The sequence below is a fragment of the Lontra canadensis genome, unplaced genomic scaffold (genome assembly GCF_010015895.1).
Source record: "Lontra canadensis isolate GAN:19392208 unplaced genomic scaffold, GSC_riverotter_1.0 scaffold27, whole genome shotgun sequence".
Taxonomy (NCBI): Eukaryota; Metazoa; Chordata; class Mammalia; order Carnivora; family Mustelidae; genus Lontra; species Lontra canadensis.
Window position 1 is genome coordinate 17,212,107 of NW_022631021.1, and position 14,290 is coordinate 17,226,396.

Consider the following 14,290-nt stretch of genomic DNA (forward strand, 5'->3'; position numbering starts at 1 on the left):
TTTTCTCTAACCAAAATACACCTAAAATAAAAAATCAAGTATGTGGCTCTGTTCTTTTCACCAGTCTAATATATATATTTATCTTCTTTCTTTCTTTCTTCCATTTTCTCTTTCTTTCTTTCTTTCTTTCTTTCTTTCTTTTTTTCGTTCTTTCTTTCTTTCTTTTCCCCACAGTTTCAGGTCTCTACTGATTTGGTTAGTGTATATTTTTCTGGGTCATTGCTACCTTTTTAGTATTTTGTTCTCTCATTCATCTATTCTTATCTAGATAAAATGACAAAGCAGAAAAACTCACTTAAAACAAACAAACAAACAAACAAACCAAAAAAACAAGAGGCAGTACTGATGGCTAGGGACCTAATCAATAAGGACATTGGTAATATGTCAGAACAAGTGTTCAGAACGATGATTATCAAGATGCTAGCTGGGCTCAAAAAAAGCATGGAAGATATAAGAGAATCCATTTCTGGAGAAATAAAAGCCCTTTATGGAGAAATAAAGGAACTAAAATCTAACCAAGTTGAAATTTAAAAAGCTATTAATGAGGTGCAATAAAAAATGGAGGCTCTCACTGCTAGGATAAACAAGGCAGAAGAGAGAATTAGTAATATAGAAGACCAAATGATGGAGAATAAAGAAGCTGAGCAAAAGAGAGATAAACAACTACTGGACCATGAGGAGAGATTTGAGACATAAGTGATACCATAAGACAAAACAATATTAGAATAACTGGGATCCCGGAAGAAGAAGAAAGGGGGGGGCAGAAGGTATATTGGAGCAAATTGTAGTAGAGAATTTCCCTATTTTGGCAAAGGGAACAACCATCAAAATCCAGGAGGCGCAGAGAACCCCTTCAGAATCAATAAAAATAGGTCTACACTGTGTCATCTAAGAATAAATCTTACAAGTCTCAGCGACAAAGAGAAAATTCTGAAAGCAGCTCAGGACAAGAGGTCTGTAACATACAAGATAGAAGTATTAGATTGGCAGCAGACCTATCCACAGAGACCTGGCAGGCAAGAAAGGACTGGGATGATATATTCAGAGTGCTAAATGAGAAAAATATGCAGCCAAGAATACTATATCAAACTAGGCTATCATTGAAAATAGAAGGAGAGATAAAAAGCTTCCCGGACAAACAAAAATTAAAAGAATTGCAAACACCAAACCAGCCCTACAGGAAATATTGAAAGGGGTCTTCTAAGCAAAGAGAGAGCCTAAAAGTAACAGACCAGAAAGGAACAGGACAATACACAGTAACAGTCACTTTCCAGGCAATGCAATGGCACTAAATTCATATCTTTCAATAGTTATCCTGAATGAAAATGTGCTCAATGTCCCAAACAAAAGACAAAGAGTATCAGAATGGATTAAAAAAAAAAACTATCAGTATTCTGTCTGCGAGAAATTCATTTTAGACCCAAAGACACCTCCAGATTTAAAGTGAGGGGATGGAAAACAATTTACCATGTTAATGGACATTAAAAAGAAGCTGGGGTGGCAATCCTTATATCAGATAAATTAGATTTTGAGCCAAAGAATATAATAGGAGATGAGGAAGGAGACTATATCATACAATACTTAAAGAGTCTGTCCAAGAAGAAGATCTAAAAATTTTAAATATCTATGCCCCTAACATGGGTGCAGCCAATTAATAAAATCAAAGAAACACATTGACAGTAATACAGTAATAGCAGGGGATATTAACACTGCCCTCACTAAAACTGACAGATCATCTAAGCAAAAGATCAACAAGGAAATAAAGGCTTTAAATGACACACTGGGCTAGATGGACATCACAGATATATTTAGAACATTCCATCCCAAGGCAACAGAATACACATTCTTCTCTAGTGCACAAGGTACATTCTCCAGAATAGATCATATCCTGGGTCACAAATCAGGTCTCAACTGGTACCAAAAGATTGGGATCATTCCCTGCATATTTTCAGACCACAATGCTTTGAAACTAGAACTCAACCACAAGAGGAAAGTTGGAAAGAACTCAAATACATGGAGACTAAAGAGCATCCTACTAAAGAATGAAAGGTTCAGTCCTGAGAGAAAAGTATATAGCAACACAAGACTTTCTCAAGAAACAAGAAAGGTCTCAAGTATACAACCTAACCCTACATTTAAAGGAGCTTTCTTTTCTCTTCTTTCTCCAGCTCCTTCTCCAGCAGGAGAAGATAAATAATAAATATCAAAGCAGAAATCAATGAAATAGAAACCATAAGAACAGTAGAACAAATCGACTAAACTAGGAGCTGGTGCTTTGAAAAAATTAATAAGATTGATAAACCCCTGGCCAGAGTTATCAAAAAGAAAAGAGAAAGGACTCAAATTAGAAAATCATGAATGAAAGAGGAGAGGTCCCAACCAGCAAAGAAGTACAATTATATGAACATATTCTGAGCAACTACACACCAGCCAATTTGACAATCTGGAAGAAATGGATGCATTCCCAGACACATATAAACTATCAAAACTGAACCAGAAAGAAACAGAAAACCTGAACAGACCTATAACCAGTAAGGAGATTGAAGCAGTCATCCAAAATCTCACAACGAATAAGAGCTTAGGGCCAAACAGCTTCCCAGGCAATTCTACCAAACATTTAAAGAAGAATTGACACCTATTGTCCTGAAACTGTTCCAAAAAAATAGAAATGGAAGGAAAAATTCCAAACCTCACAGCACCTCACACCAGTCAGAATGGCTAAAATTAACAAGTCAGGAAATGACAGATGTTTGCAAGGGTGGTGGAGAAAGGGGAACCCTCCTACACTGTTGATGGGAATGCAAGCTGGTGCAGCCACTCTGGAGAACAGCATGGAGGCTCCTCAAAAAGTTGAACATAGAGCTACCCTATGACCCAGCAATCACACTATTGGGTATTTGCCCTAAAAATACAAAGGTAGTGATCGAAGGGGCACATGCACCTGAATGTTTATAGCAGCAGCAATGTCCACAATAGCCAAACTATGGAGAGAACCTGGATGTCCATCAATAGATGAATGGTTAAAGAAGAAGTGGTATATATATAAATGGAATACTATGCAGCCATCAAAAACCCCACAAAATCCTGCCATTTGCAATGATGTGGCTGGAACTAGAGGGTGTTATGCTAAGTGAAATAAGTCAACCAGAAAAAGACAAGAATCATATGATATCTTTGATATGAGGAATTTGAAAGGTAGTGCAGGGGTTTGTAGAGGTAGGGAGGGAGAAAATGAACAAGATGGGACCCAGGAGGGAGACAAACCATAGGAGACTCTTAATCTCAGGAAACAAACTGAGGGTTGCTGGGGCATTGAGGGGAGGATAGGGTGGCAGCATTATGGACATTGGGGAGGGTATTGCTATGGTGAGTGCTGTGAATTGTGTAAGACTGATGATTCACAGACCTTTACCCCTGAAGCAAATAATACATTATGTGTTAATAAAAGAGAATAAAATAAAAAAAAGGATTTGAAAGGAAAAAGAAAACAAAACCTTGAATTTGGATAAGTCAATATGGAGCCTGATGTAGTAAAGTATGTAACTAATCTCAAATCTGTAACTTTAGTGTGGATAAGGATTATGGCCATTCACCACACTTGATTTATTTTTATTTTTTTAAAGACTTTACTTATTTGAGAGAGAGGGAATGAGTGGTGGGGAGGGGCAGAGGGAGAGAGAGAGAGAGAGAGAGAGAGAGAATCAGACTCCCTGATGTGGGGTTCAATCTCAGGACCCTGGGATCACCATCTGAGCTGAAGGCAGCTGCTTAACCCACGGAGCCACCCTAGGGGGCTCCTGAACACTGCATTTTAAACACACATTTTGTCACTTACAAAACTAAGGTGCATTGCTGTTGTAGTAGATGGTCTGTGAGAATCCCAAACATTCTTAGGATTCCCTGACATGAGATAAAGATAGCTTGAAACTGACTTCTCATGTTCACTATACACTATAACATTAAGAAATCTCACAACCTCTCAAACCATTGCATTTAGGAATCCAATAAAAGTAAGTGGGCTTCTGTCACCTTGACAACTGGAACAGCTGTTACTCCATGCAAGTCATGGAAAGGTTGGGCTGGAATGCTGTGCAGCAAGATGACATTGGAAAAGCACCTGCCACCCACCAGCCTTCTCTGCCTCCCAGTCATTCAGCTCTAGCCATCTGTAACCTCTGGCTTTCTATTTCTCCCAATGCACTCAGAAACATTTTAAAGGTTGGATGGCATTTAAATATATACTTCATCTTCACATGTTTAAAGTTTTAATTCCCAACATCTGGAAATCAAACTTTGTCTAACTTTGAGTTCACTGGAGAAAACTGCTAAGAGTTTAAAAGTTATTACTGCCTTTATCCAAGAAAACACATTAAGAAATGCTGGTCTTACTTTGTTAATATTTACCTTGTGCCCTTTTTTCAAGGGGATTCAAATCACAAGGTAAATTTCTTAATTATTCAAATATTTCTGTTAAGTACCAAATATTATTATTTTCATGTATTATAAAGGGAATCAAGCACAAAGTTCACTGCCAGTAAGTGGTTTGTCAGAAGATAGTACATGGAGCTTTTCACTTTCCCTCTGTCCTCCATTCTATTTTTATCTAATTTTATTTTAAAGCAATGTCTTTCATCTTATCACGATCAGAATGCAAAATATTTTCAAGTTTTTCCTCTGGAAATCAAATGAGATCAGCACTTAAAGTCCCTTCCCTGTGCCAAGCACTGTGAAAGCACTTGATAGAACAAATGTTGTTTAACTCTGAATCATATAAAACACATTTTTTAAAAAATTCTTTACAAAGTGCAATACATATTGTTTCATATTTGAATTAGCAAAATACATAACATAATTTTTTTTTCTCTTTAAAAAAGTAGCATTATATTCTGCTTGGGGGAGAACCATAAAACATCAAGCCAAGTTTAGACTCCCCTGTGCATGAAAACTGTAGCAGGTGACTGATGTCAGCCTTCTGTGAATGTCTCAAGTGACCTCAAGGAGATCTCAAAAACAGGAAGAACCAGAAAACCAGCAAAGTAGAGGCATGTAGGCAATATTTTTGAATAATCAGGTATGACAAAAACATAATGTATTAAGATTTTTCTCCTATGTGGAAATCAGAAAACCCTAAGTTTTATAACTGAAACAAATTATACCTTATGGCACACAGGTATTTGGAGAATCGCTTGCAAGCATGTATCCCCACATCCCGCTTTTGTATATTTAACCCCCCGTAGCTAACAAGCTTTGGAACGATTCCTCAAAGCAATCTGAAAAACTGCTTCCTAGAGGATCATCCTCAGTAAGACAATTAATAAAACATTTACTAACCTATTTTGAGGTTGGCTTTCTTCCAGTTGACAATTTGGTGACCACGAAAGGACCCCAGAAGAGACAACACTCTCTCCTTTGGACTCCACCAGGAGATGGAGCCTTGCCACTGGCTCTTGTGCCAAGTTGTACTTGGAGTACAAAGTACATTGTCCTTGGAGAACAAAAGACTTGGTGGGTTCTTCCTGGGATTGGGACCTTCCCTTTTGGTAGATGGTCCAGAGCTTTAATCATTGTTATTTTTCTTCTCCAAAGTCAGGAAAAGGTGCCATTCTGTGTATGACCCAGGTTTCACTTCTTAACCTTTCTTTCTTTCTTTCTCTTGCAGTCAGGAAAGAGTGCCATTTTTATGCTTAACACAGGTTTTAGGTCTTATGTGTTGTCTCGTTCCTCCTGCATAAGTCAGAAAGAGCACCATACTGTATAGAGCACAGGTTTCAGGTCTCTTGGAGGGATAAATTTTCATCCCAGAAATTAAAAATCCTTCAGAACTTTGCCACTTTGAATACTTGATGCTACAATGACATAAATGAGATTCTGAAGAAATCTGAAGACAAGGGCCAGGAGCTCCTCTCATTGAAGAATGCAGGGGTTAACATTACACCCTACACGGGTCTCATAGAGATTCCCATGTACAATACAGATAATCTAGTTGCTTTTCCAAGGGATGCATGTAAATCTTATGCTCAGCATTCTGAGCACTTTCGTTTTTGCCAGGCTTAATAGAGAGAGACACTGAGACACAAACACCATCAACCACCCCCAGGGGGAGACCTGGAGGTGCAAGCTCACTCTGATCAACGCATTGGTCCACAACTAAACCCCCTTAGGTAGTGACAGGCATTTATACCCACTAGAACTGAGATAAACCATCACTGGAAAAACAGGGTGGGTAACACTTCCAACACTACAGGGGGATTCATGTTTAAGATACATGGATCATGTACTTGCAAGCTTCTAAATAAATGAGAAAATTATACTAAAGATAATTCTAACAATGATTTTGAATTCAAAGGGCCTAATGGGGATCCTTTGAAATATCCTAAATTTACTCAAGAAAGCCAGCCGTTAAACAACCAGGGTGGGAAGCATATTTTGACTGGTATTTAGAAGCTTCTGAAAGAAACACTGGTGCCAATTAAGCATCTGCTTTGGCTCAGGTGGTGATCCCAGGGTCCTGGGATGGAGTTCTGCATTGAGTTCCCTGCTCACTGGGGAGTCTGCTTCTCCCTTTGCCTCTGCCTGCTGCTCTGCCTGCTTGTGCTCTCTCTCTCTGTCAAATAAATAAATAAATAAATAAAATCTTAAAAAAACAAACACTAATCAAAGTTTGTTGTTTTACTTAAAACAGGTTTTAGGTTTTTGTTGTTGTTGTTTTCCTTTCTTTTTGTTTTTGGAATTGTCAACATTAAATATATTCGTATTCTACCTAGGTTTACTAAAAGTCAAACAAGCGCATGTAATCTTGGTTATAGAATTTGTTAACAAGAAAGATCATTTTAAGATGATAGCTGATAAGCATCTTAAAGTTTTTATTAAGATCAAGGTGATTAAAATAGTTATAAAAGTTTATAAATTTGTCAACAATATTTGTGTGTACTTAAAGTATTTTCCTCTAATTTTTTTGTAAGTTAACATGTTAGAGTTTTGCTAAGTTACATAATGGATAGTCATTAAATAGCTAAATCATTTTCAAATAAGATAAAATACTGAAACATTAATTACTAACACAGGTTTATCTATTTTGACTTTCTATTACAGAGAAACTAAAGGTATTTGGGTCCATTCATAAATATATTTTGTGCCATGTTGAAACAGAGAGAAAGCATATGTTTCTAAAAATTACTAAATGTATTTGTAAATTTTCCCAACTAAAAAATATTGGTATAACTAACAGTTCACAATTGCTTACTACTTTAGTTTTTACTAGAAACTAAGGTTTCTAAGATTTCAGAACTCTAATAAATGTAATTAAGATTAATGGACATAATAAGGGAAACAACTCTATGCAAAGACAGTGAGATATATGTTTATGGTATTTTTAAAAAGGCATGGGAAAGGGGAAATGGATTTTTGTTGAGGGAAAACAAATTATTTTATCCTAAAGTGAGATTATTTAAAGAGGGAAAACAGGACAAAATCAAATGTAAAAAAAAGAAGAAGACCAAAAAAAAAAAAAAAAAGAAAGAAAGAAAGAAAGAAAAGAAAAAGAAAAAAATGTAAAAAATTTGCAAAAAGGAAATCTTCGGAGAAGAATTTTATGTATGGTTAGTAGTGGCTAAGATTAGAATAAATTTATAGAAAATGAGTTTTTTTTTTTAAAGATTTATTTATTTGACAGACAGAGATCACAGGTAGGCAGAGAGGCAGCCAGAGAGAGAGGATGGGAAGCAGGCTCCCTGCTGAGCAGACAGCCTGATGCCGGGCTGGATCCCACAGCTGAAGGCAGAGGCTTTAACCCACTGAGCCACCCAGGAGCCCCAGAAAATGAGTTTTAATGTCAAAAGTACACTGGTATAAGATTAGAATTTGGTTTTCTCTGTTAAAACAACAAAGTTTTCTTAGATTATTGGTCTAACCTTAATATGAAATTGTAAACAAAGTTTATTTATCTTTAATGTAATCACTGAGAAAAAGTTTCTCTGTTTAGTCTTTATGAAATATTTGATCATTTAAGATAACTGAATCTCCCTAGTATTAAAAGAGCTAAATTTTGCTGACAACTATGTAATTTCTTTATTTGCCTTTAGAATCTTTTATTGCTACCTTGCTTAAATAATTAAGTATTATTAAGTATTAAGTTTTGATCTATAATTCTGTTTAGGCACATCCTTTAATACTTTTATATTTTTGACAACCTTCACAAAATTCAAATTTTGAATGAAGTCTTTTTGACTGATTGATCTTGTTTATTTGGTATATTAAATTACATGGGAAGCATTGGCAGAAAAATGATGATAAACATTTTTAGATTTTATTGTGTGGGTGAATGCTATTAATATAATTGCTCTAGAAATTTTAAATTAACATACAATGTATTATTTGCTTCAGGGGTACAGGTCTGCGAACCGTTAGTCTTACACAATTCATGGCACTCACCATAGCACATATCCTCCCCAATGTCCATAACCCAGCCACCCTATCCCTCCCCCTCCCCACTCCTTAGCAACCTTCAGTTTGTTTCTTGAGATTAAGAGTCTCTTATGGTATGAAATTTCTCAAGCTTTGGTTTGTTTTGGCATAACATTATCACTTGTAAATCTAATTATTGAAATGGTGTGTGTTTCAGAAATAACCAGATTTCCTTGTCAATTGCCTTATAATAAACTCTCATCAGATCTTTAACCATGGACATTTTTGAAACTTTTTTCATTTACCATTATTGTTTTTACTCTGATGTTCTCACAAACGTGTTTCAGCTTTAAGAAAATTCATGGAAAGGACTTAACGACAAATATAGGTATCTGATACCCTTAAGGTCATAAAACTAAACTGGATAAAAGATTGCCAGAACTAATGGGAATACTGGATTCAAACAGAACAGGAATTAGTAGCATGGTAGTGAATGGACTGAGGAAAATGATTATATTTTTTATGACTTTTGGTTTGAAACACATACTGGTTTTATAATGTTTGCTCTTCCAGATTTAAGGAAACTTTTTCTCTTAAGTAATCTTTGACTAAGAGACATTTGGTAAAATATTCCTTTGCAAACAAACAGGAAAGCTTTCTCTTTCTCCCTACCTGATCTCTCTAGAATTTGGAAACTCTCAGTAAGTATTCTTACTTCCAGGGCAGTTGTAGTTGTTTTCATATGTTCAGTAAGAATCTGTTCTCCTTATAACAGGACATCATTGGAAACAACACTCCTATTACCAAGACTTTGATTGGAATGTCATATTTGAGAGAGACATGCATAGACTCGGAGATGACCTGACAGCTTTAAGCAACGAGGTTGATTTTATGCAGCCAATGAAGGCCATTGGAAAATGAGCCTGTTACTGCTTACAGGGTTCCTGGGTACTTTACCAGGTGAGTAAGGAAGGTCACTTCTTGGCAGGCTTTGAAACCTCAGAATATTTTGTGGACCTTAGGAAGAAGGGAAGTAGCCCAAATCTATAGCTCTACAGGTGAGTCTGATGGCAAGTATTGGGCTTGGTTTCTTAGCCTCGAAGTGCTGTTAAAAGTTCAATTTAAAATTCCTGATAGAAAGTTTCAGCAAAGCAGATTTGAAAGGACCTAAATGGCCAATCTCTATTCTCGCCGGCATTGTGTAAATAATTAGGACAAAGTTGTTAAAACTGGACTTGTTTTACAAACAAATTAATCTTAATTTGTCTCTCTTTGGGAGAAAAGAGGGTGATTTCAGAGAGAAAAACTATTTCAGTAACACAACTTTGTGGATGCTAGATTATAGTTCTGATTACTTGTCTTTGAATGCTTGTTGTTTGCCTATAAAATTGGGCTGGATCCTGAATTCCTCTGGTTTCCTCAAACATCTGGCTATGACTCTCCAAACTAAGATTTCCAATTTTCTTCTGTTCTTTTGACTTAGAATCATTGAGAACTTAAACTGCCCTTTTCCCTGAAGGCCTGCAGACTGAAGCTAGACAACTTGAGGTAAACTTCAGAGAAATTGCCACGATGGCCATATTTAGACAATCTTCATGCTTGTTGCTAAATGGGCTGCTCAGAAAGATCGCTGGAGACATTCAAACTGAACTAGGAAAATCTGTCAGACGGCACTGCCCGTCCTCTCTATCTGAAGATGCTTTGAGCCCGACATCTAGAAATCATCTCACTGATAACAGTCAGGACCCAGACACTGGGTTGATAATTTGCTCCATTAACCTGTGTTTTTCTTTTCTTTCCATAAGAAATGTCTCTCTTCATTACTCACATTGCTTGTGCAATGTAGGCCTAACTCTGAGAGACAGCCTGCAGGACCGCTCCTGAAATGAGACAACTGTATTTAACCGACCTGACCTGTTCTCAATACCAGGAAAGGTTCATGAGATAGGAAACAGACTTCTTACCTAAGGTCCATAACAGAACAGTTAAACTCCATCTAAGAGGGAACAGCGTTAACAGGTGATGGTATTCTAAGGGGGGAAAAACCTTGTCAAAAGAGGAGAATGTTACTTTGTAACCATACCACAAGGACTTTGGGTGGAAATTTATTCCAGATATGGGATGGATTCGTGAAGATGACTCTCAGTTGGGGTAACTCCACTCTGCTGGAACAAGCTAATCAAACCAAATATCAGCCGTAAGTGACCCAACGCCCAGTCTCAGGGAGATGTTAGCTCAATGGCTTGGGTACTGAAATTCTTGGTTTAAATTGATTCTAATGTTTCTAGCTAAGATATTAGCCTTTTTACTGTTAATAGATGTACTCTACAAATGAACTTCTTGTGTGAATTAGTGTACTCAGACTTGTACTAAGCTAATGATGGTCAAATGTCTGGATACTATAAATTATATATACAGTTCTGTATAAAGTTTGACAGTTTGACAGTTTATACCCAGACACAACAAAATTCCTCAGGCTATAAAATTCCTGAACTGTAGCAAATTTATAAGTTTACAGATAGTTATTATTTTTAGGACATGTTTGCCTCATCTATCAGAATAACTAGGAATGAACCTTCCTAGTGCCCTGGGACAAGGAGATACTTGGTCACCATTGTCTCCCACAGGTTGCAATTTGCCAAAAAGGGGGACTGTGCATGAAAACTGCAGCAGGCGACTGATGTCAGCCTTCTGGGAATGTCTCAAGTGACCTCAAGGAGATCTCAAAAACAGGAAGAACCAGAAAACCAGCAAAGCAGAGGCATGCAGGCAGTACTTTTGAATGATCAGCTATGATTAAAACACGAGGTATTAAGATGACCTAAGGGTCTTTCTCCTGCCTGTGTGGAAATCAGAAAACCCTAATTTTTACAACTATTACAAATTATACCTTGTGACACGCATGTATTTGGAGAATATGCAACCCCTCCCCTCTTTTTGCATATATAACCTGTAGCTAATAAGCTTTGCAACAGTTCTTCAAAACAGTTTGAAAGACTGTTTGCTAGGTGTTTGTCCTCAGTAAGACAACTAATAAGGCATTTACTAACTTACCATTTTGAGGTTAGCTTTCTTTCAGTCAACACCCCAATTATAAAAACACATCTAAATCTGAGCTTTCTGGTAGACTCTTATTAGTTAGCATGCTCTTTTTTTAAAAATTCTTTCAAGATTTTATTTGACAGAGAGAGAGAACATAAGCAGGGTGAGTGGGAGAGGGAGAAGCAGGCTCCCTGCCAAGCAGGGAACCCAACACGGGGCTTGACCCCAGGACCCTGGGATCATGACCTAAGCCAAAGACAGACACTTAACAACTGAGCCACCCAGGCACCCAGAATACTTATTTTGATTTAATGAATATCCAACTTATTTAGCCTTAGTAGTGAACTAAAATAAAACTTAGGTAGTTTGTAAAACACCCAAACAGCCCAAAAATATGCCCCCCCTCCTAAACCCCAAAAGAACCTTCTTTAAGAAATGTAGTCTACGAAATCTAATTGAATGTGCCTGATAACTGAGACACAGAGAGAGACTATGAATAAGCTATAGCTAGAAAAACGAAGTTTAGAGACACAATGTGTTAATGTTAAGGTATACCCTGAAAGTTGTTCTCTAAAATAAGTCCCTGATTAAAGGTTCTTGTTTTTGTTTTGTTTTGGGGGTTGTTGGTTTCTCATCCCAATTATCTCTTTCTAATTCAAGCTAAATAGTGGGGACCATTCTGTCAAACTGATTTTGTGAATTTTGTCACATTTTGTGTTTCCTTGTGGCTCTGTTACAGATGTGACTTGTACTTCCCAAGCCAATGGAATTTAGCAAGAATAAGGAAACAGCAAGTTCCTATCTAAACCTGTTCTGATGGGGTGTCCACTTCTCCTCATTTCCTACCACATATGTTCTAGGAGTCCCCAGAGGCATTTGCTAGTTTGGCTTCCTCACGGCACCTAGTCTTCACTGCTCTGGCCTTCTGTGGTAATGCTGCCAAGGACCGCTCACCCCCAAAGTGGTAGATGTACCTGCTTGTGCTCAGCAGAGTCTGCAATTTTTACTGTAACATTTAATATTAGCAGAGGCTGCTGTTGAACTCAGGAGGCCATGCTGAGGATCATGGGGCAGACACCCATGGTGGTGACCCTTGGTACCAACTCTCGATGTGAGAGTTTAGAGAAGCCATTCTTCTGCTACAGTCCTACATAGTCAACCTACCTTGATTGATGATCTGAATGACCTTACGCACAGTCACCGCTTCCTTCCTTTACGTGCCAGCTGTCTTTTAATTGACTTTGAACAGCTCTACTCCATTAAGTGAATTTAGAATTCATTTTGAATTCTAAGGGGAAACGGTTTCAGAAGATTATTTTTTGTGCAGCAACAGATATATATATAGGAAAAGCATGCTCAGAGAAGACACGGGCCAAAGGGTGGTCACTTACACAGAGTGGAAGAAAGATGATTGCTCAGCTGCCGTCTGTATCCAAATGACATCAAGAATGACCTCAGTCTTTAGATGAATTTAGAATGAATTCTTTAGAATGAATTCTTCATCAGGAATTTTCTTTCCTTCAATAAACATATGGTCTCAAAGACTAGCCCTTTGGAGCTATAGATGCCAAGATTCTTGGTAAATGTGGACGAAATTTATACTGAGACCCTTGCTGCATTAACTCATCCATTTTAATGTATTGATATTAGTGAAATATATATTTATCTCACTAGAGTTAAGAAAATGACTGGATTCACACACAGAATATTTATCAGTCATTTCTTCTGCACACTTTGGTCCAAAGCACAAATTTGGACAGTCTGCAGTAGCATACACATTTTTGCTGTTAGTTTGGGCTATTCTTAAATCACTCATGAAAACTTGCTGCAGCTTCTGATTATCCAGACATTCTCTTTTTCTTCTTACACCAAAAGTCTACTATAACTTACATACTTGGAACAAAATAGGTTCCCAGTCCCAGTATGCGTGTTAGATAAAAAATGAATCAAATTGGATTCCAGTGGCAGAGCTGTGGATGACCCCACAGTTTCACTGTGGATGACCCAGTGAAACTGGCTGTCTTCCCCAATCAGACTGTGGTGCTGTTAATCACTGGCATGTTCTTCACTGCCTAGTTCTTTGTTCATGAGGTTCCCTCCACCAAGTGCACTCAGGGTATCTACGAAGAGGTCCTCATCTCCTTGGTGGCCTCACTCTTCATGGGCTTTGGAATCCTCCTCTTGTTTCTCTGGGTTGGTATCTATGTATGAGTTCCCAAGGGTTCAACCAGGTGGTTTCACTGAATCATTAATTCACTGTGAATTAATTGTTTTGCCGTTGTTGGGAGTGTCCTACCTGCTGCTCACAATAAAGGCAGATGTGTGACCATGTCCGGTTTGACATATTTTTCACCTATATGCCTCTTGCTTCAGTTTTTTACTGCTCTCAGCTCAGGTAATTTTACCTCATGTAATTCATTTTTTTTTTTTTTAATTTTCAGTGTTCCAGAGTTCATTTCTTATGCACCACACCCAGTATTCCATGCAATCTGTGCCCTCCTTAATACCCACCACCAGGATCACCCAACCCCCCCTCCCCTCCAAATCCCTGTTTTTTTTTTTCAGAGTCCACAGTCTCTCATCGTTCATCTCCCCCTCCAATTTCCCCCAACTCACTTCTCCTCTCCATTTCCCCATGTCCTCGTGTTATTCCTTATGCTCCATAAATAAGCAAAACCATATGAAAATGGTTGACTTATTTCATTCAGCAAAATCTCTTCCAGGCCTGTCCATGTTGATATAAAAGTTGGATATTCATCCTTTCTGATGGAGGCATAATACTCAATATATGTAGACCACATCTTCTTTATCCATTCATCCGTTGAAGGGCATCTTGGTTCTTTCC